Source organism: Pseudopipra pipra, chromosome 6 (genome assembly GCF_036250125.1).
Source record: "Pseudopipra pipra isolate bDixPip1 chromosome 6, bDixPip1.hap1, whole genome shotgun sequence".
Lineage (NCBI taxonomy): Eukaryota > Metazoa > Chordata > Aves > Passeriformes > Pipridae > Pseudopipra > Pseudopipra pipra.
The window spans coordinates 25,581,849-25,608,196 of NC_087554.1; the positions used below are offsets into that span (position 1 = coordinate 25,581,849).

Consider the following 26,348-nt stretch of genomic DNA (forward strand, 5'->3'; position numbering starts at 1 on the left):
AAATTCCTTTCAGCGGGTCCTTGAAAACATACTCAGCGGTTTTATTTCCATTCATAGCTTTCCAATTCTATTACATTTTTCCTCTCCAAGTTCCTCAAAGGTAGGAGAATTCTTCTGAAGGATCTGGAAAAGGGTATTTTTGATGGAGACTAATCACTAGTAGTCCAATAATCTCCGGCTGAAAAATTTAGCAGGGTGACCAACATTACAACAAATCAGCCTGAATTAGTGGGCATTCTGTTGTTTAACAAAAAGGACAATGAGTCAAAAAGAGTTTCTTTTACCTGAAAACGGAACTGCAATTGCTCCTAGGATACTTCATACCGCTGGCTTAAAAATGAGAAACTGTTGCCTGGACCATTTGCATCTTGGCACACAATCTCTAGTTCATTGTGATTCTAAAGAGTGTACAGGATCCATAAGCATGCTTAGTCAGCCTGGCCAGCCACCTGAGAGCCATGAGCAATGTCCCCTTTATGACTGCTCACTTCTACTTAAAGAGAAAAGATAAAAAAGGCAAGGAAACCCATTCCTCTTGACTCCCAGACACAGGATTGCTGCTGAGATCTTCCTTCAATCTGGAAGCAGCCAGACCACCAGCCTCTCTGAAAGCAGATGCACCTCCAGAAGCAGAAAGCAATGGCTTATGAAGGGTAAAATACCCTCTGGCCTCCTGTAATTTCAGATCTGATACAGAAGTAGTGGTTGAAATATCCAGCATTTTGCTAAAGGTCAGATCAGATAAGGAGATTACAACCTTTCTGACTTTACATACTGAAACCTTAACAAGACTGAAAGCCTAAGAGGGAAACCAAGGAAGAAGAGCTCTGGGAGCTGTTGGCAAGTATGAGACAGTGGTGGGTCCTCACAGGTGCTCTCCACTCTCTGGGTGCAGCAGGCCAGGCTCTGAGCTACAGTCCTCTACTTTCTGTATGAAAAAATGGGTATCTCTGGTAACCAAAACAGTTAAGTGATCAGGGGAAGAGATGGCAGGATGGAGTTATCCTTTCAAAGCCAACCTCAGAAGAGCTTGCCTCCCCAGTGAAATCCCACTACAGACATAACACTATGCTACGCTGACAGGCCTTCCCTGGCTCAGCTGCTGGGGGCAGCCTGGAGAACATGAATTTTGCAAAAGGAACAGGGCAGCCTGAATGTTGAATTACTTTTCCTGGAATATAGGTCCCAGCCAATGCACTCCTTACGACCGTTTTTAGCTCATCCTATCTGCCTCCCAGGCAGAACATCAGAAAAGTGAGATTTGTGGCTGCACTGCTGCTGCCTGGACCGACTGACAGCTGATGAGTAAGCAAGTCGTTTTGGGATGAAACGGGGTAAGCAGGGGTCTGCTTTATTGGCTGCTGTAAGCAATAGCTCCCGTGTAAGGCAATAATCCATGGTTGAAGTCAGAGGTTGTTGTGTTAAGCAATGTAATTTCCACTTAGGCTGATATCCTTAATGGTGAATGCCTCATGTGAGCCATGTTTTCAGGCTCTAGCCCCAACTGGTGGTCTAAACAGTCTGCTTAATTTTCCTTATCATCTGGAAGTGAGTGATGCCCTATCCTTCCCTGACCCTGGGAAGGGGAAGATATTTGCTTGTGGAAGGAGCTCCTTGCCTGGATTCTGCTGGAGAGATAACCCTGTGTTCCAACACCGATGAGAAAAACAGAGATTGCCGACTGTTTTCTTAGGCTGGGGTATGTCTTGCCTGAAATGGTCTTATGGCTTTCTCTTTTAAGCACGGCTGCACAGGCTATCTCCTCTCTTACTTGCAGCCATCTAGCATTCCTGCCAAAAGCACAGTGAAAAACAGCAATAAGCAAGTAACTAACTCTTAGTTTAGTTTTTAAGGTAGTTTTGTTGCTGAAAACCAGGGGAAGAGAAAATGCTATGTGGCTACTCTACTGTCAACCTAATCTGTGACCTGTATGTTAGGAGCCAGAGCATTTGCTGGTAACACCTTTTAACAAGAGCTGCTACAAGACTGTTTCTGCGTGTTAACTAATGTCTTCTCAGATTTTGTCCCAAGTATTCTCAACAAACAGCACTGCAAGATGGGATGGCTACAGCAAAGCTAGCATGTTATGATGTAACTTGTTATTTTGAACACTTGGTACAATAATTGTTAGCAATGACTATTACTCTTGAGTTGCCCCTGCATTAATACTTTACATGTACTGTGCTTCTTTCTCTGAAATTCTTCAAAACTGGTGAAATAACATTCAATGAGATTCAATCATTTAGCAGCTCCTTACAAGTTCTCATCAAATCCTGTTGATTTTTCTGAGTTTTACACTAACTTTGAAATGACTTTGGATTAGCCTTGTACTTCTAAGTGCTCTTAGGAAACAAACTTGGCAAAGAGGGCTGGATGAGCATCTAGGATGATGTGATCAAGCAGAAAGTGCAAAATCTGGACAAACCAAACTATGACTTTTGATGAGCAGTATCACATTTGGAGGCAGAAGTGCATGGGTCAACTTTGTGCACAAAGACTCAACAAGCAAAGGAGGGAATGTTTTTGCTAGGCTTCTAGCAAGATTTCTTTTCACTGCAAGGAAATCATGCTAGATATCTCTGTATGAAGCCAACGAACAAACCCAGCCAGTTTATTCAAGCATTTGGCTGTGCATTTGATGGTTATTATTGCTTTCCATTTTGTACATGAAACCACTTCTAACGCTACAAGAAGGTGAATGCTTCACATACACCTGTAGTGGCCCTTTTTGCTGACGTGGAAGTGAAGTAGCACAGAGGCAGGAACCACTTCTCTTCAGCATTGCTAGTCTGAACAAAGGGGTAATGTATGTGCACTGCTTTTAAAGGAAAAACTTCCAGCACGTCTGTGATAATCAGGTGGTTTAAACTGCTGAGTTCGGTTTGGTTGACGAGAAGTCCAACATGACCCAGCAATGTGCAGGGCCACATCCTGGGCTGCATCAAAAGTACTGTGGCCAGCAGGTCGAGTGAGGTGATTCTCCCTCTGTACTCTGCTCTCCGGAGACCTTATGAGAAGCTAGAGTGCTTTGTCCTATTCTGCGGTCCCCAGTATAAGAACGACACGGACCTGCTGGAGCAAGACCAGAGGAGGGCCACAAAGATGATCAGAGGGCTTGAGCATTTCCCATGTGAAGATGGGGTGAGAGAGTTGGGGCTGTTCAGCCTCTGAGGAGACCTTATAGCAGTTCTCCAGTACCTAAAGGGGGTCTACAAGAAAGCTGGAGAGGGACTTCTGACAAGGCATCTAGTGATAGGACAAGGGGGAATGGCTTTAATCTGAAAGACAGTAGATTTCAATTAAATGTTAGCAAGAGATTCTTCACTGTGAGGGTGGTGAGGCACTGAAACAGGTTGCCCAAAGAGGCTGTGGATGCTCCATCCCTGGAAGTGTTCAAGGACAGGTTGAATGGCACTCTGAGCAACCTGGTCTTGCAGAATGTGTACCTGCCCTTGGCAGGGGTCTTGGAACTAGACAACCTTTAAGGTCCCTTTCAACCCAAAGCATTCTATGATTCTGTGCAAATGATCTGAGCTGTGACCCAAAGATTACTGTGGGCAGTGTGTGAGTACCCATTAGGGTTTGAGTTCTAAGACAAACCATGAAAAATTTCTGTGTGCATCTACAGTAACAGCTAATGATTATTTTTCCTTTGAACTTTGTCCAAAGTTCATCTCCAAAACAAACTTTAGGCTGTGTGTATTGACTTCTCAGCAGAATAAACACGCCAAATCTCTAAAAACACTTAAATCACTCATTCTAGCTTCATTTAACTTGCTTGTTAACCAGGAAGAGAAAAAACCAGTGAAATACATTGGCTTTACTCAGTTATTTATTTCTCTGGTGTGTCTATCAAAAAAAATCTGAAGGAAAAAAGCAACTCTGGTCTTACAGTTTTCAGGGTAAGCCGACTCCCCTTCTTGCTTCAAACTCTAACTGAAGGTAAAATCAAAATCCAGGTTGTCTTGGCTGTAACACTCAGCCTCTATAGCTTGAAGGGCTGGTAGTAAAAAGTTTACATGGAGGGGGGAAAATCAGAGTTTTGGGGCTGGGATTTTCAGAGTGTTTAAGAATTGGTTATGGACTCAAGACTGGAGGGGTGAGGAGGGAGGTGGCTGGACGGTGCCCCAGCCCCAGGAGAAATCACAGTAAACTACAAGCAGATCTGACAGTAATAGACCTTGTCCCAGGATTACTTGATCTGTTCAAAAGCTGTAGAAGTAAAGTAGAAAGAAGTATAAAAAGCAAATATATATTCATTAGAAACTGTGTAATATCTTAATTATACTAACCATAACACTTCTTGACAGTGTTGGACACAAGAAAAATCTACTGCAGTGGCTGCTAGATTTTTGGTAGTCCTGTCCACGTGCCCTTCCTTACCTGTTATTCCATGAACTGTGTACCTATTGGTAGCTATTTCACAACCACTCTGATATATTCTCTGTGTTTTTCTTTTTTTAGTTCTCCATCAGCCCTGCTGTTCAGTATCATACCTGGCTTGAAAAAAAAAAAAAAAAAGAGAAAGAAAAAAAAGACGGCGTAGGAGAGATTGTCTCAAAAAGAAAAAGCCAAACAAAGTGACATTAAAAAAAAAGGCATTTTTTGATTACTCTATTTGCTTTGTACCTTTTCCTTTTTGTTCCTTTAAGGTTTGTGTCTCTAAGGTCACATGCACAAAACCCCAGGCTAGAAACTTCATTAAAAAAAAAAACCAAACCTGAATTTCTTGCATAATTGTATGAGTCCAGGAGCTACAGCTTTAAGAAGGGCACTAAATGTTGTAAAGTTCACAATTAAATCACACAGAATTGGCAACCACCTGATGGAAAAGAACGAGGAAAATAACAGTAACTAAATAAACAATGGCCCAATATTTTTTTACAGTTGAGAGAAAACCTTGCTGTAAACGCTCACTCACATTGAGCCCACTAGAATCCTCCAGATGATAAAACTGTGCGTTACTGCCCAATTACGACAAGTCCCCGAGTTACTCATCATGACTGCTTTATGGATTTAGTTTCACAATAAAATAATGAGTTCATCGTGACTTCCTGAAGCATCTGCAGAGATAATGCAAACACTTACTTTTATTCACAACTTGTGAGCATTCTGAAGAAATAAAGTGATGAGAGAGGCTATTTAAAAAAAATGGAGTTCGCATTGCATCAAACCCGGTCTTTTTGTGAGAGCTCACGCAAAGTCCGCGGCGTCCAGAATATGTCCCATTGCTTTAGCAATGGTGGCTCCGAGATAAAGGCCAGGTTTTAAGTATTTCTGAGACTTCGGAGACTTTCAGAAGGCGGAGACGCACAGGGGCATGGCTGTAACTTAAGCCAGTGTATTGCAGATAAGGACCGACCCCGCACAGGTCAGCTGCTCGCGTTCGGGCAGCCCCCCGCAGCTCCTTGTGCCCAAGCTGGCAGCTGGGGGGACGGTGGTCCCCGAGCCGCCGCACAGGCGGGCCCGGCACCGCCCCTGGGGGCGAGGGACGGAGGGAGGGAGCGAGGAGCCCCCAAGTCACGTTTATTTGATTTTCACGCCAACGGGCACCGCAGAAACCTTTTAATCCATGGCGTGCAACTTCCTTGCTTGGAACCTGCTTATGAAAGTTTCTGACTGGCCATGGTTTTTGGTTTTGGTTCTCTTGTTTTGGTGTGGTTTTTTTTTTTTTTTTCTTTTGGGAGGGGAATTAGAAAAGGAAGGAGAGATAAAAAAAAAAAAAAACAACAAAACAAAACAGGGAAACTGATGCGGCGCCGCTCGCACGAAAGCAAATGGCAGCATCGCCCGGCACTGGAGTAGTAAGTTAATAAATAAATAAGCCAACCCCGCTGCGCGAACGGCGAGGCGGGGGAGGGAACACCCTCCCTCCCTGCCCGGCCGCGCGGCGAGCGGGTGCGCTATTCCTGCGAATAACATGGCAGGGCCGGCGGTGCGGGGAGGGGAGGAGGGCGGCTCTTGGCCCGGCCGGCCGGGCCGTGGCGCATCCGCGGCTCATCCAGGGGGATGATCATCCAGGGGGATGAGGCCGCCGCTCTCGCGCTCCTCCCGCCGCCGCTTCCTGCGCGCGCCCCCCGCCCCCCCCGCGGCCCTGTTGCATCAACTTCCTGTGCGGAGCCCCTCGCGGCGGGGCCCCACGCGCCACGGCTCCCCCCGCCCGCTTCCTGCGCGCGACGCCGCGCGCGCGCCCGCGCGCCGCCCCCGCCGAGCCCCGCGCGCCGGGCCGGGCGGGAGGGGGGAGGGAGGGGTGATGGGGGGGTGTATGGGGGGGGGGGTCGGCAGGCGCGCGGCCCCCCCCGCCCTTCGCGCTGCTCCCCCCGGTCCCCGCGCCCTCACGGCCGCCCGGTACCGGCGGTGCGGCGCCGCGCGGCCGCCCCGTGCCCGCCGCGGCCGGCGGCGCCGCTGCTCCGGCAGAGTTTGGTGCCCTACTTCACTCTACTTTAGTTTCACTCACTTTACATCCGGGCTTTTTCCCTAGGCAATGGGGGCCGCAGCACAGCCCGTTCCTTAGGCAAAGGGAAATAAATTCGCCGCACCGACACGTCAAGTAGTCCCCCCTTAGGAGAAGCCGCCGAGCCCGCCCTCCCGGCTCCCCCCCCGGCCCGGACCCGGCCGGCGGCGCCCCTCCGTCGCAGCGGGGAGGGGGGAGCGTGGGCGTGGGCGCAGCGGCCCCCGCTCCCCCTACGGGTCTCCGGCGGCGGGCCGGGCCAGGCCGGGGCGGGCGGGGGCGCGCGCGGCGGCGTGTCGGGAGCGCGCCGCAGGCAGGCAGGCAGGGAGGCCGGTGGCGGAGGGATCCCAGCGAGCGGTGCTGCGGCCGGGCCGGGTGAATGGGATTGAAGAAGAGTTCAGCTTCTCGGCTTGTTTTTGTGTCACAGTTTCTCTCCTCCTGCGCCTCTCCGGCTTCGTGCCGCCCTCCCCGCCCGCCCTCTCCTCCCCGCCGCAGGAGGAGCCCCCCGCGGAGAGGGGAAAGGAAAAGGACCCCACAGAGGCGAGAGCGAGCGAAGAGGAGGAGGAGAAGGGAGCAACCTACCATCTTCCACTCCCCGCTTAGCTTAAAGAAAGTGAGAGGAGGAGAGAGAGAGAGGCGCCCAGAAGAGGGGGACAGGGAGGCCCAGAGGAGCGGCGGCGCCGGCACCCTCCCCCTATGAAGAAGAGTCCTCCCCCTCACAGAGAGGTCCTGCCAGGGGGACCCCGGCCGGCCCGCAGCACCACCGCCGCCGCCAGCAGGGTGTAGTATCCCACCTTTCGGATTCGCCTCCTCCTCCTCCCTGCCCCCCCCCGCCCCCCGGGCGCCGTCCCCCCTCTCCCCCCCGCGCCCCCCGGGATGGCGCCAGCGCGCCCCGCACTCTCCGGCCAACTTGGCGATGAGGAGCAGCAACTTCGCCACGGCCCCCGGCCCCTCCCTCGGGGGGGTGGCGGGGAAGAGCGGAGCGTCCCGGGGCGGCCCCCCGGCCTCCCCGGCAGAAGTTTGCGAGCGGGAGCGGGAGAGGTGGAGGAGGGTGACACTTGGGGTAAAAGGAGGAGGTGACACATTGGGGTTGGGGGGAGGAGCAGGGGAAGGAGATGACACATTGCACTGGGGATGGGGTGGGGGAGGGAGGCTTATCCCCTCCCCTCCGGTTTCCTTCAGGATGATTATTTCCAGGCCCTTTTCTCTTGGTCGGGTCCTTCGCCGCGATGCTGTCGGGGAAGTTTTATTATTATCTGGGAAATGATGCCGCTCTCGATGATGGATAATTCGTAGTAAAGCCGCTGCTGCGTTTTTTTTTTTTTTCTTCCTTCCCTCCTTCCTTTCATTCGTCTTTGTGGCCCGAGCAGCGCCGGGAAAATTCCGTTTCTTCAGCAACTTGTTATTCCGGAGCCGGGCCTGCCCCTCTCGCCCTGGGGCTGCCCTTCCCGCACAGGTACGGGGCCGGGGGCCGGGGGTGCCCACTCCTGCTCCGGCATTAGGTACGGACACTTCCTTATTTTTATTTTTTCCCTCCCTCCTGCGCCCGTGTAGGTGGAGTGGGGCTCTATGTGGGACTCTGCCATTTGGTGTAGTCCTCTTGTGCATGCTCCTTTCTTCACTTGCCTTTCTGCGGGATTTTTTTTTTTTTTTTTTGGTGGTAGTGTGTGTTTTGATTTTTTTCTGTTCTTTATTATTCCGAGCTTCGCTGTCGGTAGAGCTTTCCCCCCAACTACCTTCTGCAGTTTGGTGGGCGCTGATGGGATTGTACGATGAGGTTTTTTGGGTAAATTCGTGTTAGATTAATGCATGGAGCTCTTCATTCAACTTCTTCTCAAGTGTCAAAAAATGAGGCTATGAACAGATGTGTTTCAATATGGAGAGATTTCCAAGTTCCTAATTCTTGGGGGTGGAGGAAAGAGTGCCATTGGAGAGTGGCTTTTGTTTTCGATTGGTGAACAAATGTCATCACATTTCAGTCACGTGCTGTAATATTCTTTGTTCAGCTATCAAAGTATGATATCTCCTACACCTGTTCCCACTTTTTAATTGTAAGTAACGGTGATTGCCTGCAAATCTTATAATTGTGGATAGGAGTGCTTCCCCCCTTTCTCCTCCTCCTACCCCCTTTGGATATTTGTTTGGGCCCAAGCGCTGAGCTTGACAATGAACTTTTGTTCGCTGTGGAGACTGCATGTAAAAAGGTCCCACTGGGGGTAATAACTTGGCGTGTCACGGGAAAGTTGTGTACTGTGATGTACGGCAGGTCTGAGCGTGGAGAAATCAGGTGGGGATGTGCGCTCCGTAATGGCAGGGCTCCAGTAAGGGGTAGGCTCTTTTGGGCCACGGAAATCTTCTTGTGGTGTTGCTTGTTATCAGGTTAAAGGGCGGATTCTCCTGTACACCAAGATAGATACATAGATTTATAGATGGATGCATCTTTTTTGCTTAGCTGTAGATTTTCAGGTATCAGAAATAAGAAGGATTTTGGCTGTCTGTTTACTTTTTTTTCCCCATTGTGCTCACTTCTAACAATGAAGACACCTGCTTAGTTTCAGTTTTGTAAGTCAGCTTCCTCTGGCTTTCCTGTCCTTCACCGGGTTAGTTGGTGGGGCTGGATCTGCTACATAGCAGGGGAATTTTTAACTTTGATAAAGATGGGCTTATTTTGGGGCTTAATTTGTGAGAAAAATAACATTCTTTTCAAAGCCTTAGGAAAAAAAAAACAACCCTTAAAAATATAAAATTCATTATTTCTACCAGGTTAAATGCTAAAACGTTTATATTAAGCTTGTTAGTGATCATGTATGATATAACTTTATAGGTTATATTAAATAGTGATATTAAATTACTACTGAGAACAGGATCTTGAAAAAAGAAATAAAAAATATGCATAGCTACTCATATTAGTTAAAGAAGTTAATTACCACACTTAAGTAGAAAGATCACAGACTTTGAGAATTTTATTCATATCTGTGCGTGCTTCAGGATAGCTAAATGAAACTGCCTCTTTGGGGGCACTTTTTATTATTGTTTCCTAGAAAGGAATTCTGTAGCTCAATTAATGAAACTTTAAAACTGTATTTTAAAAAAATGATGTGATTCTTCCATGTTTTTAAACCTTTCAACTTTACTGTGGTAGAGAAATTAGATTATTTTATGATAGTTACATCAGCTAGGAGTTTGAGCTCATACAGAGGGATTATGAAGCAACTTCTTTATCCATTGATTTCATGTTGCATAGTAGCATGTGTAGAGTGTCTCTTCAAGGTCTTAAGAGACCCGTTGTCTAGCAGAAGGTAGGTGCTTGCTCACTGAGAGTACTTGCCACCAGCTGGATGTCACCTATGTCATATCCCTGCGTTTTAGCTGTACTGGCCCGAGTGACAAGAAACTTGGAGTGGATCCCATTGTGGATTTTGTTGATTTTTCATTTAACTAGCAAAGCTAACGTGTATAATTCAAAATGTTGTGTTGAGAAGTATTTTGTAATTAATAATTATTTTGCCATTAGTTATTGTAAGATTTCTGCAGGAAAGCTTTTAATCTTTGCTCTTCTCTATGTGCTCCCTGAACTGGATTTGTTATGAATTGGAAGAAGGCATTTGAAAGTGGTTTTCTTTCTTTAGGGAATGAAAATAAAAAACTTTTCTTTCAAAGAACTTAAAGCAAAATGAGGAAATTAAAACTTATGTTGCTCAGAAAAAAAAAAAAGGTGCTGTTGTGTTTTCCGGCTTCAACGGTGAAATCTCTGCTTTGATTTTAGGTTTTGTAACCCTAAGCCGTTCAGCTTCAGCTGTGCTTCAAGAATTGGGCCTAAATAGTTCTTACTTCAACTTCTCCTTTTTTTTTAGAGATGACGTTTTCTATGTGCCTGTTCAACTTAGAAATTATGGTTCAAAAAAATAGTTAAAAATGTCTTGGAGTGGATCTGTACAAGGGATACAATTTTCATGCACTTTTTGTTTGTTTGTTTTTGAAAATAAAATGTGTTTTATTGACTCCTTAGAAAGTTGTAAAATTCCGTGTTCAGTTGGAAAGCTTTGATAGTGAGCCTGGCTATCACTTGGGTTGCTCATGCAGTTTGTTTATAATGAACACATTGTAGCTGTTCAGTTCCTTTATACTTATTCTCAGAGCTCTGAAGAACTTTATTTGGTCAAATGAATTGATACTGGAAATTGTTTACAATGGAGATTTCTCTTTCATTTTAGTCCAGTTTGAAGGAACCTTGATGGACTATCTTATTTCATATGTTATTCGCATTTTTTGTGGATACCAGAAACTCAAGATGACTATCATGTGAGAAACACATGTTGGTGACTTAGTCTTTTTTACTATTGTTTCTGGTTTATTGGTTTTACTTGTTTAAAATCCTCCAGAAAGAACTTCATAGCTGTGATAGGGCTTTGCTTTTTGAGGGGCCACCATACAGGGATGTGAACTGTAAAGCCTCTCCTTCGAGAGAGGCTTCTTGTGTAGAAGGAGCAGTGCTAAAAACCTATTATTAAGCTTCTAATAGTATTTCTTCACTGTCCCCTTCACCCTTTATGCTCACAACTGTGCAGTCACATGTGTAGCTGTATACTAGAAGTGTAAGACTCTACAAAAGGCCTGGCTCCTGTATGTTCGTGAATTGCCCTTGTTCAATTACTCTGTGCCAGAAAGCAGCTCACATCCTGTTTCTGATGTATTTTAACAGCACAAAGGTTATTTAGGAACAAACCATATACTGGAAAGGTGGGGCAGAGCACAGAAGGGTTTGAGATGTCTGCTGAATGCAAGGGGCTAGATACTTACTTCTTTACCATGTAAATAGAGGGTATAAAAGGATAGTTTTTATAGGTATCTTACATTAATATTTCATGTTCAGTACAGCACAAAGCCAGTGTTTGGCTTATGCTGGTGGTAGAGAGATGCATTATGCAGGCAAAAAAGAATTTTATTTACATTTGACGGGGGGTAACTTTGTGTTTTCTTATTTCCCTTTCTTTTTTTTTTTTCCTTATTGCAAGTACAGTCTCATTTAAAAGAGAAAAGCCCTTGTGTTTCTTTTGAAAGTTTTAAATAATTTGTGGCTCCTGCACCGTACCAAGTTCTCACTGGACTCCTCACTTTTATGATTTTGAGTTTGTTTGATTCTACTTTTGTTATGTCAAAACCTTACAAAAGTGAAGTGGCAAGTATAGCTCATAGAATGGCTGTAAAATATATAGAAATCGAGAGTTTTTAAAATGTATTTAGTGATGAGGAAAGGTGCACTCACATGGCAGTCAGATTTTGCAGTTAGAATTGTCTGTCCCTAAAATAATTTTTGTAGCTGTAGAAAGTTCTGGCAGGACCCTTCTTTTGGTCTGAGAGGATTGACCCGTCTACTGTCCTAACAAAGCCTCAAGTTTACCACAGAGTCTTTTGTTTTAATACTTTGATCATGCCAGGTTTTGAGGAAAAGTGCTACTTGATATAGGCTTCTCTGCAGCATTTATTTTCTGATTACTGTTTATATCATTTTAATATCTCTGATGGAATTATCAAGTACCTCGTGCCTTAAAAGCTCTTTGCCTATAAGGTTTGACCTATTATTCGTTCCCTCATGCCTGAGATTTCTTCTTCACTGTTAATACAAGTACTCACTCCTGGATTAGAAGAGATTGGATGCTCAAAGCATGCTTTAAAAAACCTCACACCAGAAAACAAATGTTTCACCCCCACCCCCGCTAGACCCCCAGCCCCTGCCTAATGTTTGTTGTTACTGGTGGGAATGCATTTTTAAGTGGTATGCAGAGGAGAGAGACTCTGCTTCGTATGATCTCAGTCCTAGGCCACGCTCACATAGCTTCTATGCTTCTCAATTTCTTGAAATGTTTGTTTTCTTATTCTGCCCCTCCACCTGACAGTACTGCACTTGTAGTCAAAAAGAGAAAGTTCGCTTGATACAGAAGTTATGATGGCTGCCTCTGAATTGAGGGACTATCTTTGCAAGTGTAATTAGAAATAGGTTTTGAAAATGTAGTCTGTGTGTTTCTTGAATCGCAGTATAGATATGTCAGTGGTTAAAACAAACAAGGGCAGATTTGAGCCTGTGACTCTTAAGATGGCCTGTGCCTGGACTCAGTGTCCAGGCCTGCGAGAGAACTCCAGCAGAGCAGCCAAGCTTTCGGTGGTTTGGTTTCCTTGTTTCTACCTGTGAAATACAAGCTGTCAGTAGGAAAGGGAGAAGGAACATTGATTCCTGCCCTTGTTCCTCTTCAACACTGCAGATCCAAGCGTTGTTAACCATGTGGATCCCAAAGGCAGTGTAGTTGCAAACAGTTAATTGAGGAGATCAAGTGGTATCCTATTGAAGCTTTTAATTGTTTTAACAAAACTTCCGAGGAATCGCAATAATTATTTTCTGATAAGCTGGCTGATAGTAACTATGGCAACAGCTGTCTTTGGCCTATGGACGGCATTGCTGTGTTGACAAAACCTTTAGATGCTCCTGAGGCCTCTTGCCTCAGTAGGGAAGTGCATCAGGATGACTTTTGGGTGATTGAAGCATCACCATTTCTTTCTGCGGGATGCTGTCTTTCTCTTGGCCCAGTCTTTCCCTTTTACATGGTCCTTTTTCTTTTGCATGTTTTTGCAGGTGTGCTGCCTGCTAGCCTGGAAGTGCTGCAAAGACTGTGGGGTACTACAAGGACTAAGGAAGCATATAAGTACTTAGGTGGTATTATATGTGCATATTACTGTTTTTTGATAATAATAATCCAGAGCTCAGGGAAAAGGGAAGGAAAAGAAACGAGGACTTATTCATTTTGTTCTCTGGTTGTTTCTTTCTTGGGTGAAAACCTTCTTAAAACATACTGGTAGGGGGAGCTGCCTTTCCCTTTACTGAAGTACAGCGTATTCCTCTCTGAGGCCTACGCTGAGACACAGCTATTTAATTTTCAGCTAAGCACTGCTTTTTCTCAGAAGAGAAGCAAGCCCCTGCTTCAGCATGTTGTAGAAATGGAGGAAGAGCGCAATTTATTTCCAGATTACTAAATTCTGGACAGGGAGAATGTGCCCCTCACCAAACATACTTTTCTTATTGGTATTCAGAAGAGTATGCTTTAATGTTATTAAATGTAACAGTCTTGGGAGAAAAAAACCCTTAAATTCTTATTGTATTTTAGTAAAAGATGATAAAAAGCTACGGCCCATTCTGCATGTTTAAAAGTAGCCAAGCTGCTGATTATTCTTTAAGGACTGTTGGTTAGCTGATGTTTATTTTTGCTGAAATCTTTGGCCTCTTAACTTCAGTATAGGAGAACTGGATATCAGTCCAGCTTACCTGATGATTAGTAGCAGCAGTGTCCCCTTACGCTGTGTGTGTTGTTTGTGGGCCTCTGGAAGTGTGCAATATGGCCTACATCTGGTCTCATCTTCAGCAAGAGTGTGGCTTGTGGAAACTACAGGCCCCAACGTGCTATGCTGTGTTTTTATCAGAATGGCCTGCCTGGATTGTGATATCCTAAGGCATCCTGGGACCTGTAGTTTTCATGAGCAGAAATTGGAGATTTGGAGTGAAGAGTTAAAGATGCTACAGTGTTCTGGAAACCCAGTCCTCAATACCTTACACAGTTCTTGTTGGTCAGCTTAAGCCTGTGTAGCAACCAGGTATTTTTATTTACAAGTTGAAGACAGTTTGTAGTTGGGCAGTATTTTTAGAGAAAAGCAGTGGATGAAGGGAGCCTTCCAACTTCCAACTGCTTATGTGTTTTTGCACAAAGAATATATTAATAATTGCACTAACACCTTGCTTTGTCTCTGATTGCAAGTATCTTGTTTGATGTTCTGGGAATTTTTAATCTTTCAAATTAGTGCTATGGATGGAAACATACGGCAGAAGGAGATTTCTGTTACTGGCAGTATGGCAGCCATGTTGTTCTTTCCAGCTGCTGCCCAACTGTCGCAGTGGGTTTCTGTCAGAGTGAGAGGGAATTTGAGTGGCGTTTTTACCTGCCGAGATCTCGCTTCTCTGCTGTGTTTCTTGAGAGCAAGTGATGACATAGGTGCCTTATGCAACAGAGCAGGGGACCCAGTTTGTGTTCTGGCTGTAGGGGCTGGTGACTCCATCTCTGATTCCCAAGGGGACACAGAGACTCACACACAGGTACTGGCAGGTGCAACCAAAGCAGAGCACATCTGGCAGTTTTTGTAAGGTGTATTTGAGTCTTGACCGCTGTACTTGAATTCACATCAAAGTAAGTGACGTGTCTGAACTAGGGGTAGAAGAATAGTAACTTTTCAAAATGCTTGCTTTTATATCCATAAGAACTGTGTATTTCCACACAAGATGCTCAGTGGGATTTGCCACAATTAACATGGACATTATTTTGATTTCAGTTGTTCAGCCAGAAACAAGTTTAGTGTTTGCTGTAGTCTGATGTGCCATGATTTGGATACTGCAGTTAATTTTCAAGTGAGTGAACATTTAACTTTAACTTTGCTCTTCAGTTTGTATGAGAAAGAGATATAAAAAGGTTTATATTTAAGTGCCAAACAATAAGATATAAACATTTTTTTATGTTTTCAGATAAAGTAATTAGAGCTCCAGTCTTGCAAAAAGTCACATGTGTTTTACATTAAATCCTGCCAAAGTCAGAGAGAATAACTGAATGCCTGAAATCAGAATGTGTATAAGTAGCACTAAGATTAAGACCTCCGAACTTCTAATGTTGGAAAGTATCTCCTTTGTAATCACTGTAATCTAAGTCTGTGTGACAAAATCCTTCTTTTAGTAAGTGTCCAGAAATTCCATGCATTGTGAATTCAGAGTTCATATTTGCCTCATAGGTGTGCAAAAAACCCCCAAAACCTAAGGAAAAGCTGCTTCCTCCTTCACCTGTACAGATTATATACATGACAGATGTTTAAGTGATAGTAGCTTTCTTGAGACAGTGTATTTTGTCAGCACTGATGGGTTGTACACACTGTACGTTGCTGACATTTCTGTTTAAAACCGATGCAAAAAAGTAGATCTACCGAGATACATCTAAAACCCTACCTACACTGTAACTGTAACAGACTGTGTAAACAGTTAGTAAAATAGTTCTCTTTATGTGTTCCCAGCCCCTTCGTAGCCCATGGGAAGCAAATTGCTGACAGGACACACTGTTAGCTGAAATAGTTACTATTAGTATCTTGACATGATTAGAAAGGCTCTCGTTGTTGCTGTGCAAGGATGAAATTCCCTTTCATTGGCTGATTGGACCTACAAAACAGGCAGGAGAAGAAACCAAGATAAATCTATAGTAGTGGAAAGATGATGTATCTTGTCCTTCAAGGACATTTTACCCTCTGTAGAGAGCCTGCTACAGTGCCCTTTGTAAACACTGCTGTATCAGGGTATTCTAGATAAGGAACATGGGTAATAGGGATGTACAAAAGGGTTTGATGCATAGTTGTAAATAAAAACTTTTCTGTAAGTACTTCTTATCTCATAAGAGCAAATCTGTCCTGATCTGGGAAGAAATCCTGGCCCTGCTCAAGCTGATGGGAAGCTTCACAGTTGAATTGAAAGTACCAGGATTTCATTCTTTTCCCCAAAAAAGATAGTTTTAAGTGGATTTGGCAGGGCTGAAGCACTAGACAAAATCTGAAGAATCTACTGCCTGTTTAAGATGCTGCTGCTGACCCTTGGGGGATCTCACAGTGGGTACTTTGGCTCCTAGTGCCTTTGCTATTCCTTTAAAAAGTGGCTAATGTTGAGCTCTTGTAACGCTTTGTAAGAACTTGGAATCTATTAATTCAGGGCTTTTGCTTAATTTGCTAACACAACAAAATTTTACATGAAAGCCAGAAATTAGTCCTTGATGTGTCCAAGAAATACTTTTTGCCTCTATCCCTTTTTGCCAGTGTGACAAAACTGCCCCAATTGAAATGTTTGGTCTAAAATTTGAATAACCTGACTTGTGATGGACTAACCAAAAAAAAAAAAGCCCAAACAATAAAATTGCAATAAAAATCCAGCTCCCCACCCTGCACTAACAAACGTTTTTTATAACTCTATAATAAAGGACTACAATGGCCTATATTACTAATAATGAAGCTTTTTGCTAATTTACATCTAGCTGGAGCTCCAGATACCATTTCACTGCTGCTTAGCTTGCAATAATTGTCTCTGATAAGCATCTTTATCATGTAAATCTATTGTTGTGTGTAGCATGAATTTGCTGTATTAAGGATGCTCTTCTCAGTGACCCCAAATGGAAAGGATGTGGCTACCTGAGCTTCCCTTTTTACCCTTTCAGAGAGTACATTCTGGTCAGAAATAAATTGGGAGGCACCATCAAGGTTTGTGCTGTTTCTGAATGCCAAGTACCTGTCCTTGAGTCAACTGCAATTCTTTTCCCAAGGAGGAATCCCACCACATCATACCCCTTATTTTGAGTTCTTAGAGAATTCTGCTGAAGTCAGTGGATTTGTCACTGTGAAAGTTGTTTCAGAATCAGACTTGGTTTCTGTTTTCCACCTGCATTTTGGCATATTTCACCTGCTCTACTTTTCTTTTGAATGTCATGCTCTAAAATAAACATGGAAATCTCCTCCCTTCCCGTAATTCTCATCCCTGTGTGGCTGTTTCTTCTTAAAACTTACATGGTCTTCTCCCGCCTTACTTCTCACAGGGATCATAGTTGGATGCTTGACTGTTGATGCAGAACTCTAATAGATTGTTCAGTGTTTAATCAAATGGTTTTTCCTATGATGATGAGCTGCAGTTTTTGCAGTCAAAACCTAGTGTTACTGGCCTGTTAGATGTGTGTGCAGGGTTAGTGCCCTACTGTGGTAACAGTATCTTCTCAGCTGCAGAGTTGATCAGTGTAGGTCAGTGAGGGTGTGAACGCTGGACCTCAAGTTGCTTTGCACTGACATTGTCATTGCTGCAAAATTGCATGAGCAAAAATACTGATCTTAGGTTTGCTCCTTCCTGAAGTAAGATAAAAGTGAACAATTCCTTACTATTTTGGACCTTAATCCACACTTCTGTGCCTGTGGTTGTTTTTGTTAAAAAGTGCTGGGTTTCCTTTATGCTGGATTTTTTTGTTAATATGTCGGGTGACTTCATCATAATGCGTATAGGCTGTCTTACTCTTAAGACTTTTGAAAACTTAAACTAAGGAATGGAACAAGCATCTGTTAAATCCCTGTTTGTGTGTAGAAAGTACTATGTATTAGACATGCCTCTGCTTTTTCTCAGCTATACCAGCAACTCCTGTAGTTTCTTCAGAAACTCTTGCATAAATTGAGAAATAGAGTTAAATACTATCTGCATGTTTTTTAACACAATTTTTTCCTTATTCCCACATATACAAGATGCATTTTAATCCTTCAGCTGTGAAACCTCTTTGGTATTCCAGTAGGCACTAAGACTCACATGGGTTATCTTGGAGATCAGAAGTTGTATTAGAAGGGACTTAAAATTACACGATGTAAGTTTCTGGTCCTCATTACTTTCCCCCCGCCCTCTGTTGGACAATAGAGTTTAAATTGATAGGAGCTAGGATTTTTCTCAAAGGCATTTTAAAAGTGAAGAAAGCGCCATCCTTGAAATGGCAAGGAGAGGAATATGTAAGGACAATGTAATGAGAGCAGTGCATGAGAATTTGTGTGTGTGTGTGTGTGTGTGTAGAGAGATGTGTTTAAACATCTTTTCTAGTACAACAATAAGATAATTAAAAATCTAGGCATTAATTTTTAAACAACAGAATTTATTTAAAGGGTAACTTTGCAAAGCAGTTTCCATAACGATGGGCACTATACTGGTACCACAGTAGTGTGAGTGTTGGTCTTGATGCTGCAGGGGCATATGTGGTAGTAGTTTACTGCTCCCCACTATTTTGTCCCATCTTAGTCTCTGCTGTTGTGGTAAGCCTTCTTGCCATGTAGTGGTTGTCTCCATCTCCTAGGACAGTGTTGGAGTGGGGCTGTTATGTACGTGGAATCAGTGGGTCCCAGGAGAGCAGGTGAAGGTTGTGGTGATGTTGAGTGTTGAGGGGATGTGAAGGAGGAGTGTCTCTCAGCAGCATGTTACCGCTTTCTCCTCTGGGTGAAGCACCCTGGGGATAGGTCTTGGCTCCTTGGGAATAAAAGTAATTGACTGCCACAAAGAGCCTTCTTCTAACTGCCAATCCTTTTGTTTAGAAAGCACAATCATACCATGCTCTGTGATACCCTTTCACCCTCTGTCACCATTGTGAAGGTTGAAAATGATAGGCCTTTCAACTGTTTATAGTAGCCACTGAAATGAGATAAACCTACAGTTTATTATTCCAGGTTTAAGTAAACAATCAGTTAAAAATCCATGGCAATCAGTGTGAGTAAAACTGCTTTGAACACTTTGTTTTTCTTGTAGCTGAAGTCTACTTTCACTGTACAGCAGTCTTGCACTTTTCTTCCCTTAAACACTAATTGTATGCTTATGTGATTCCACCTTAGATTGGCCCAGTGATTCAGTGCTATGTTTGTAACATAGTGTGTAAATCTTTTTACTTGTATTGAATAATCATGGTTTTGAGAAGAAAGGAACTTCCATTAGGTGTATGGTTACTTGAATTCTTCCTTTCAGATTAGTGACTACCATCAGTACTCCCACACTGAGTGTGACTACCTCAGCTACAAATACCATTCTCCAGATGCTACAGTTCCCACTTATGTACTTCTGAGGAGAAGGAAGAAAAAAAAAAAAGGCTGTTAAGGGGTAAGGAGGGAGAATATAATAAAAGGGGAAGGGAAGACATAATTTGAGGTTGATACCTGTACCTGTATATTTACAAGGAGTAGTAAGAGTGCCAGCTGACTGGTATGTAGGGAAAGGAAGATCAGAGCACATCAGTGTAATAATTTTGGAGTGCTTCCTGTTGACTTGTTAATACAGCACGGAATTTGGCCGAGGCAGTCTGCTGTTGTGAATCAGCATAGTTCATTCACTTGAGTATAGGTGTGCCTGTTATTATTTGAGAATCTGCTTCACTTGAAAGATAACAGGTCAGTCTGGTAGGTAGCATTATTCCCATGTTTCAGATGAGAAACTGAGGCACAGGGAGAAATTGATTTATTCTGCATTGCAGTAAATTTATTGAAGACTTTAAGCTAGGAATAGAGGCCTTCATTTGTGTGTTTAATCCAGCAGAATGCCTGCTTCATTCGCATCCTGAATGTTGCTATGTCGTGAACAAAAGTGAGCCTAAAAATGATTTACTGATTAAGTATGGGTGGTGTAAAAATAAGTAGTGCTTGTCCCAAAGGAGGCAAGATTCTTGTAAAACTGGTTGTACAAAATAAATAGGATACTTTTTTTAAGTATTGGGTATTTTTTTTTTCTCAGGTTACCTTGGGTTAAGGGAAAAGTGAAGGGTTGAATGGGGATGGGAGACCTTCTGATGCACGGGGAGAGAACGATTAATAAGTGTGGAGTTGAAATCCAGTGAAATCTGAGTTGCATAGGTGAGCACTGGTGCTGGGAATCAATCCTAAATTAAGTTCTGCAGAACCTGAAAAAATACAGAAGAAAGATGATGGTGGTGGTTGTTGCTATTGAAATTGTTTTTGTCCACCTTTCTAGCTCCATGACATTATATTACAATTAATACAAGAAATTGCATGTTACCATGCAGGCAGGATTGTTTGTACAGATACTTTTACATGGGCATATCCTAAATGTGTCCAGAGGGTCAGAGTTAAGGTTTGTGCTTACATTTACCAAACTAAAGCATCTCCAGAATGTATTTTGTCTATGACCCAGGTGTGAACAAGGTTCCAGTAACTTTACTGCATACCATCACTGTTTCTGTGTCATACTTTCAGTCTGGTACAGAGAAGTTTACATATCTAGTTGTGAGGAATGGTTCAAGTAACAGTGAGGAACTACTGCCATCAGTGCTGAAGTCTTAACCGCTCGTTAAAACTATTTTGTGTGCAGCTTCTGTGAGCAGAATTATTCAATCCTCCTAAGTGAGTACTGTTCAGGGACAGATATCTTGTTCTGTTAGTTTGGAGAAATGCCTTTTCCAAGTGAAAAATCAGCAGAGTCGACAATACTCAAATTTCTGCATTTGTCCCAGCTGGCTGGATCCAGCGTTGCTTCCACTAACTCTTAGTGCTGCATAATAAGGACACTATATTTCAATGCAAAGATGAAAAGTATGGCTCCCTTTTTGTTATATGCCTCATGGTCTACTGTGAATGGTTCACTAAAACTGTGAGTCTGATGTTTAGGACTCCACGTGATTTATTCTGTGACTACCCATGATGTTAGGTCCTTGGGCTCTGGTGGGATGTTGAATCATGATCTTTTAAATGCATATCTCTGGGAATATCTCCAGTTACAGCCCTTACTGGCACTGCTTGTGGTCTCTGCTGGTGTCTTAGAGTATTTATGGAGCTTAGAAACTTTGGGATATGTCCTCTAATTAGATTTCATTAGAGTTGTTCATGTTTTGAGGTGGGTTTTGCATAAGCCTGGAGTTGACTTTCTGCACTAAGCCAGTTTAGTACACTGCCTTTACTGAAGTGTTTGTATGTTGTGACGTCTCAACTCTGTAACTGTGGAGACAGCTTCAAGGCCAAACACAAGGCAACTTTAGTAACCATTGCATCTCATACTCTACAATTGTGACTTCTGTGAAGTAGAATTACGGTTTTGGTCATCTCTTGATTTATAGATGAATGTAATGAAACCTCACAGAGTATCTTCTTGTGTTAGCAATTCAGTGATTGGTGTGCCTCTCCTGTTCATGTGCAGTTAATCCCACATACATCACCACTGCTTAATGAAATGATGTTTGTAAAATAAATCTCAGATATATTGCCTTGGCATTGAAGGCCTGAGATCCAAAGAGATGGTGTTGGCTGGCACTGTGTTCTTCAGAAAGAAGACTTTAAATTCTTGTTCTCTGTATTGCCAAAGAAAGCAGTTCTGCTTTGTATGCAAGTGTCATGGAAATGTGAAGCACACAACTTCATGAGAACTCTGTTGCACTGGAAAGGTCAGCCTGCATCATCACTAAGACCAATGGCTTGGAATTGCAGAAAAATGGGCATAAATCTGGAGACATCCATACAGTTGTCCAGTTCTTCCTCCATCTCCACGCAACCTAATGTGTGAAACAGAAGGAAAATGAACCAAAATGATTGCTTTTGTTTCGGAATATATAGAGATCAACTGAGTTTTCCTGTATAATAGTTGAAGAAGTATCAGCAGATATGGAGGAAGAGCAGAAACTCACCTTGAACTTGTGAGGAAAGTAAGAGGATAAGCATTTGTTTTTTGTGAGCAAAAAATGTGAATGAGATTTGAGAGGAACTGTTTGGTGTTCTTCTATATCTTGCACTAAAATTTGCCTTCAATGAGACATGGGGCATTTGAGAAAAAACTTTCCAAGTTGTTTATCAGGAAGACAAACTATATATGTGTGATGGGCTTTAATGGTGGGATGGAGAAGAGAGAAATGTTGCCCCATGGATGATCAGCAGAAGCACTGAAGTATGAATAAACTCAGTACACATGCATGATTATATCTTCTTGTGGTTCTTCCAGGAATACCAACAAATTCAACCTGGACCACTGAGCCTATGGCAGCACAGAATGAGAAAACATCTAGTAAATCTGAAGTTCCCAACTACAAATAAGAGTGCCAGTTTCTTTGCATTGTTAGTTTATAGTGCTATTTGTTGCTGGTGTAGTTTGCTCAAATGATCTCTAGGATGGCAAGGGCGTTTTGTTGCTGTTTTCTTTCAGCAGGGCCAATTTCAATGTTGTTACTGGTCTAGATGATAACTTCCCCTCCCAAAGCAAAATGAAAGAACTCTAAACCAACCTCTGTGATTCTGTAAAGGAGAAGGTTATTTAAATAACAAAATGATGCTAGCCCCTATGTGAAATGAAAACAAAATGTAGCACAGCCTGAAATTCTTATTTTCTTGTGGGTTTGTGTGACTTAAGAGATTTCTCATGTAAACTGAATCGTGGTCAGCTTTCTCACCAGTGTAGCTGAGCAATAATCTCATTGAGGCAATGTCTTTGTTTAGGAAACTGATCACAAAGCTTCTACTCTTTTTTTCCTGTATGTTTTTATCCTTACTACTTGCTTGTTCTTGATAAGGATGATGAGCTTATTGGGTACATCCATCTTCATCTTACTGCCTACAGCAGTAGTGGAAAGTATACTGGACACTTGCTTTGTTTTCCAGACCTGTTGTAATTTGGGCTTTAGAAACTGAAACTTCTCTGTTTCTCGCAGACTGAGACCTGCTTGTTTATCCTACGTGGCTTTCAGTTTGGCTATCTTCAAAAGCTCATCTGTCAGAAGAGAAGGAAGCTGACAGTGATGAGAAGGCAGACATTCACCGAATTGTTTAGGCAGTGCTTTCTAGAAGGATCAGCAGTACTTCTTAGCAGAATTCTGTTCGATGTTTATCCTGGGCCTCAGCTTGATTTTATGCATTTTCTGTGACAGTAGTACTTTTTCAGCTACACTTCCTTATTAAAAGGGAGAGCATCCAGTACTGCTTCAGGGTTAGATAGGACCTGATGACTTCGGCAAGTTCAGTTTTCTTGAAGAGGAGTCAGACATTCATCTACATGTTCCTTTTGAATCCGTTGGTTCAGGAGATCTTTCTTCTGGTCAGCTGGGAGGACACCAAATTATTGCCAGTCTGAAATAGGTCTTGGCAGTTTTTGCAACAAACATCCATGACTTATGTTGAGTGCTGCTTTCCAACTTTTTGTGTCTTTCTCAGGAGAGACTGCCTGAATCTCCTTGGGTTGACACCCTGATTAGTGAGGGGTTTATAGGAAAATTTTTCAGCAGTCTGATAGATTATATAAAAACAACCCCCCCCCCCCCACACCCTTGGAATGTTTGATCATGGTTTTATTTCACTGTTGCATTATATTACACAATAAGCACAAACAAGTTTGATTTCTGCTTCAGAGGTTACAATTTCTGCTTTTAACACTACATGCTTGAATTACAGCCTGGTTTATTTACCAGAAAACCAACCTCCAAAACAACCTAAGACATATACCAGCATGGCTGCTCAATGTGATTAAACTTAAGGACTAACATACTGTGGTGGACCAAATGTCCATCTAATCCAGCATCTTGCCTTTATCAGTGTGTAGCAGCAGCAGCTGACTGAACTGTGTAGGAAATGGGTGAATTCTGTCAGCCACTGAAATATTAACAGTAGATTTCTGACAGTTGTTTAGCCGCTGCCTGAGATGGAAGCTACATTTGGGCTATCGCACTGTGAATAGCAACATCAAACTATTTATAGGTGAATTTGTTGCCTTTTTGAACTCATCTGTATCTGTGGCTTACATAGTGTTTCACAGCGTCCAGTTCCATGCAGTTTAAATGTGTTTTCTGTGTGTGTGATGGGTTGATGCAAGAAAAATAGTTTCATTTGTTTTAAACATGCTCCCTAGTTGTCATTCCTCTCTGTGCCATTCCTGGTTCTCCCCTTTTTGAGATGGAGCAGCCAGAATTACATGCAGCATGCATCACAGCAGAACGTTCCCAGTTTGTTCTCTGTTCTTTTTGTAATACCTTCTGAGAGTTGAACTGTTTGCTTGCAGTAATCTTGAAATCTTTTTCGTAAGTAGTCATGCCTAGTTTCAACTAATTGTTTTATATTTATAGGTGGGGCTATTTTTTTCCTCTGAACATATTACTTTGCACTTGTTGACCCAGAACAATAAAATAATAAATGAAAATCAGTCATATGGTTTTATCAGATCCCCTAAACCTCTTTGAAGTTTGCTTTAATTTCAACTGTCTGAAATAGTGGAAAGCATCACAATGTCTGCAGCCTTACTCTTTGCCAGATCAGTTAAAAGTATGTTCACAGACTTTACCATGATCCTTGTTATGCTTACTTCCCTGCTCTTTGACTGTTTCATGTTTTCTTTATTATTGGTCTTTTAATGTAGTCTTGGGTAGATCCTCTCACAGATTTTACTCTAAGGTGATGTGAGGTATACAAATAGGTTCACTTCATTTCGTTTTCGTTGCCACATGGTCTATGAACCTTTTGCTGTTCAAGATGTATGTCTCCCAGCATGTCTCCCTTTTCGTTTGCTTTGAAGTTGGATGTCCAAAAGCTTCATTTCATTAAGAATGCAATCGTTTATATGAATACTTAGAAGAGAGTGTTGCTTAGAGATGTGAAGTTTTAGGGTGTTTTTGGTTTTATTTTTTAATTCTGATTTAAATGGCCAGTGCTTTATAATCTTAGTATCATGAATTATATCACCTTCATGATGTAGGTAGCAGGTAGTGGCATTCCGTGCCTCTTTTTTCAGTTCTTTCCTCTTCCAGTTTTTGGAAGTCTCCATCCTCCTTTTTAACCAAATCTGTGATGTTTTTATTATGACCAGCTGTGAGTTTATTTTTTAATAGATACCAAGAACCTATTGCTTATCTCGTTTTGTCTTGGTAGGATTTTATTTTGTTTTATTTGATATTCTGGTTTGAAACTCAAAACTTCTCACTCCCCCCGCATTGATCTCGATGAGTGTTTTTTAAGGCAGTTTGACTGTCAGGCAAATGGCAGGTGTTAACTCTTACAGGTTTACTCCTTGTCTAACTGGAATATCTTCGTTTGATTTTGGGGGGAGTTTGTATTAATTAGTTGAATTTTTAGGAAAGTGGAAACACACTTTGCAGAGAAAAAATATGGCTAGAAAGTAGTGCTTGTTTTGATTATTATGCCTCTGCATGTGAATTTACCTTTCCTTTTCTGTTTTAAGTATTGATTGGGAGTTAAATAATTAGACTGACAGAGTAGTGCATGTGTTCTTTCTTATTGTGTCTTAGGGGTAGGAAGCAGGACTGAGACAGACACTTCTGTCCAGAAGACTCTTAGCCTGGAGGACAAGAAGACCAATGCGTCATATATGAACATCCAGACTAACTTGACAGAGGATATTCAAATGAACTAGTTCAGAAATTTTTAACACATGGTACTGCTGATTTGCCTGGTGTAAGAATTGCATCCTTAACTTCACCTTTGTTCAGTGTGTACGGATTGTACAAATTTTCAGATATCTAGGTGGTTTAGATTATTGTTGGGGAAATCAATCCTCTTTCAACCTCTTGTAATTGCCTTTAGTAATTTGAATTACAATTTCACATTGTTATATTCAGAAGCTCTTAGCACCTTGTACTCTTGTGTGGGTGCGTACTTGTGATGCTTCACAAGTTGTGGAAAAAATATTTTTTTAGTAGGTTAGGATTAAGCTGTTGTGGAATTTGAACAGTCTCTAGTGTACTGGGTGACTGCAGCAGGAGCTTAATAACTGCAAAAAGTTTAATTCATAAAAGTTACTGTTACCTTGGCTGCTCGTATAAGAACTTCCATGCAGATTTTGAGAAAGTAAGACTGACGGTTTTTGATGTTCATGAACGAGAAGACTGAATAATCTGTTTTGGTTTTGTAGCTTATGAACCTGAAGTTTCCTTTGGTTCTTGGTCTCTAATTGGACAAACCATTGTTTTGTATATTAGTGAACTTTATTCAGACACTTCTAAAAACATACAAAGCCAAGAAATGAATACTTGCATTGTTATAAGCCAGTTATCATTATTGTGTGTTAGAATTTGGAAGATGAAACTCTTAAAGCGACTTGATAGAGGCATTTCAAACGAACTAGTTCAGAAACTAGCAACATGTGCTTCTGCTAATCCCAAGGTCCTTTTGGTCTGTTCGCTAAACAACTATCCTGTCTTCTCCAGGAAAAAAAAGTATTTCTTAGCATCCTTCCCTCTTCCAGGATTGGAGCCTATAGTGTGTATGAAAGTAGAATGTACGAGCCACTTCCCCCACAGAACTTGTGCCAGATATTATGTGTTTGGTAATGCAACTTGAG

General features: G+C 42.5%; 1 protein-coding gene and 1 long non-coding RNA gene across 12 annotated transcripts in view; one reads left to right on the plus strand and one right to left on the minus strand.

Annotated features, from left to right (window-relative positions):
* Positions 1-3,814: 3,814 nt before the first annotated feature.
* Positions 3,815-6,665, minus strand: LOC135415772 (uncharacterized). 4 transcript variants are annotated; one of them, XR_010431265.1, is made up of 6 exons: positions 6,458-6,665; positions 5,198-5,330; positions 4,922-5,063; positions 4,721-4,822; positions 4,384-4,500; positions 3,815-4,212 (listed from the first exon to the last, which is right to left on the minus strand). It is a non-coding gene; the product is annotated as an uncharacterized LOC135415772 (long non-coding RNA). The 4 variants fall into 4 exon arrangements; XR_010431262.1 differs by lacking the exon at positions 5,198-5,330 and having other exon boundaries at positions 6,458-6,647; XR_010431263.1 differs by lacking the exon at positions 5,198-5,330 and having other exon boundaries at positions 4,384-4,496; positions 6,458-6,646.
* Positions 6,666-6,766: 101 nt separating this feature from the next.
* The window catches only part of PHF21A (PHD finger protein 21A), a 137,368-nt gene continuing 117,786 nt past the window's right edge, over positions 6,767-26,348 (plus strand). Inside the window, exons 1-2 of one of the 8 annotated variants that reach the window (XM_064658025.1) lie at positions 6,767-7,231; positions 7,822-7,953. The gene's annotated coding sequence lies outside the window, so the exon portion shown is untranslated. Of the gene's footprint in view, positions 7,232-7,399; positions 7,515-7,821; positions 7,954-26,348 lie in introns of those variants that run through there. The other 7 variants (XM_064658018.1, XM_064658019.1, XM_064658017.1 and 4 more) reach the window with 7 other exon arrangements.